Raw genomic sequence first — 2,718 nt, 5'->3', positions numbered from 1 at the left:
ATTTTATGAATGTATTTTTTTTTTTCATTAGCCTATTGTGTAGGCCAACGTTTGGTGCATTATTTTAATCATTAACGTTATATTTATTCAGTTAATGTGTATTTCGTTTGTTAGTTATTACGAAGATTGCTCAGATTTCCATCGTTGCTATGGTTACAGTGAACGATCAGCTGATTTCATTGTGACTGACGTAGCTTCCGGCAAGTCCGTCATCGTCTCACCGACAGGCAGCCCCCGTTCAGGTAACGTAGGCCTAAACAAACAACATGGAAAATTGTGATAAAATAATTAACAGTTAAAGCTATTTTACCTCCAAAAACCAGCCAGTGTCGTCAACCACAAACAAAGTTTGACAGATGTGGTTGATCAAAGTTGTTAAACTGGCTGACTTTACTAGCTGCACTGTTTGATGTAGATTTTAATGATTAGGCTAACGTTAACATAGCTAGGCTAACATTAATGCTACATGCCAGCCCTCACTGTACTTTTCTCACTGTTTTACAGGTAACAGATAATACCTACAATGGCTACAGCTGAAGCTGAGTTCAATGAGATGCTCAGTAAAACGAAGAGCCTGACACAAAGGTAATTTAATATCTTATTCCATGCATGGGGATCAGATATGCATTTGTGCAGGAATTCTGTGTGGTTAACTGCATTACTTTGATTATATTGTGTTTTTTTTTTAGGTCAAAAAAGAGGACAAAGGCATCAGACCTGCCACGATGGAGAAAACGTGATGATCATCTCTGTGTCCTTGAGGAGACCGGTGTGGAGATGCTTGATGAACAAGAGCCAGGATTTGGTATGTGATCATGATAATTTGTGCATCATTATTCTTATTTTGGTAGAAAAACATCATGTTAGGATTTCTATGCGGATGTACCAGTCCAAGAAGCTTTCTGAAGTCTGTAGTAGTTGTAGTCGTAGGCCTGCACACCTCAACATCACCATAATACTTCATTTAGAATGTGATTTTCACAGGGCCTGATTTAAGCCACAGTACCACCTTAAATTAGCTCAGTGCAGCATCACACCGGTGCTCTTACCAATCATATTTCCAACACACGCAACATAACACCACCTGAGAACTCTCGCCTAAACTTCATATGGATGCTGGCAGAAAATGGAGTATGCCAGGGTGGGCTGGCTTATGCAATATTTACAATTGCCACCTTTAATTCTACATATAAGTGTATTTTCAATTATTCTGTCAACAGACTGGCAAAGTGTGTTTGAACACCGTTTTACCAGAGTTTTATGGAGTGGGTGATAAGCTCTTTCAAGGTGGACAAGCTGTGCGCAGAATAGAGGATGACACTTGTTGGAAATTCCCACGGGTCACGTGATTCTCGCGGGATGGGAGTCAAAGTTTTATTAATCCTGTGATTGGGACGGGACGGGAATAAAAATCAACGGGAGCGGGCAGGAGCGGAAACTCCATTAATAGATGATGATTTTCAGCCGTGTTAAACAACCAAAAGGACAGATGCGTCCATTTTTGCCGTCATCTTTCAGTGAGCCAAAACTATTTTGGCTTGCGTTAGTTAGTTAAATGGGGAGTGGGTGCAGGAGACACACAATAATGACAAAATGCAACATTTTTGCAACATGTTTGGGTTCATTCAACTGAGATGGACATAAATGGACATGGTGTGACCAATGTACTGTTTTTATTTTTTTATTTTCTCCAGCTCTGAGGAAGGGGGCTACTTTGACGGGTGCTTCTCTGCAATGATGATGACTTCCAAATGAGGGCCAAGCATGTACAGTAAGTGCTTTTGTGTATTTTCCACATAGATTCTCATTGAACTTCTTGTACTACTTGAAAGTTTATTTTTAAAATAACACTAGAAACTTTTTGTCTTTGTATGCACCAGGAAAGGGCATCTGTGGTCGGTCTCAGCTGAATGCAGCAAAGGCGAGGACAACGAGGAGGACTAGGGGAATAGCTCCAGCCTTGATGAGCAGGTGTGTATCATATAAGAGTTATGCCATCATGGCATTATTCTTTGTGCTCTAAATATGTATGTATATCCACACATCAGCTGACCCACACTATAGGCCCAGTTCCAATCCGCCCCCTAAAGACTCAAGCCCTGAATGCTCACTGACTTAAGTGACGTCAGATCTAAGACAGAGTGTGAGAGTCTGTGAGGGTCCAGATGCTGTAAACATGACTGGAACAGCACTCTCACGACACGTTACCTTGACAACAAAATGTTGTTGACTCCGGTCATGAAATGATAATTTACTGTAATTTCAACACGCACAAAGTGTGTGAGGGGGACGGACTCAAAACAAAATGTTCCTGGATCAGATCTGATCAAATCATCATCAATACTCTGCAGTACTACTACCGTCAGTATTAACGTGTGACGGTAAACTTCTTTTTTTATTTTTTTGTTGCCCCTGTCCATTAACAATAAAGAGAGCGGCAGAGCTCTCTCTGACTACGTTTGTTTATTTGCTTTTTGCTTTTTTTTTGAACACTTGCGTTCCGACGGCATCTCATGTGTTTGACTTCACAACGCTATGAACTGTGGGTAATTCCCCTACCCAAAGTCAGCATCGGTGCTAACTTACGGTAAGGGGGCAGTAAGGGCTCATTCACTGACTTGGTGATCTGACAACGGAACAGCCCTCACACTCTCACGGAATTCCCGTGAATGCGCCTCTAAGGACACACTCACACTAGGGCCAGTTGATCCGTACCGT

General features: G+C 41.5%; 1 long non-coding RNA gene across 1 annotated transcript; it reads left to right on the top strand.

The window, feature by feature from the left end:
* Nucleotides 1-52: 52 nt before the first annotated feature.
* LOC146989168 (uncharacterized) lies at nucleotides 53-1,775 on the top strand. The gene is made up of 4 exons (XR_015035780.1): nucleotides 53-242; nucleotides 505-585; nucleotides 690-805; nucleotides 1,695-1,775. It is a non-coding gene; the product is annotated as an uncharacterized LOC146989168 (long non-coding RNA).
* The last annotated feature ends 943 nt before the right edge of the window (nucleotides 1,776-2,718 follow it).

This window comes from Trachurus japonicus, chromosome 4 (genome assembly GCF_045865225.1).
Source record: "Trachurus japonicus isolate A0001 chromosome 4, Traja_1.0".
Classification (NCBI taxonomy): Eukaryota; Metazoa; Chordata; class Actinopteri; order Carangiformes; family Carangidae; genus Trachurus; species Trachurus japonicus.
Note: the sequence above shows the minus strand (reverse complement) of the source record. Positions and strands in the feature narration are given on the sequence as shown.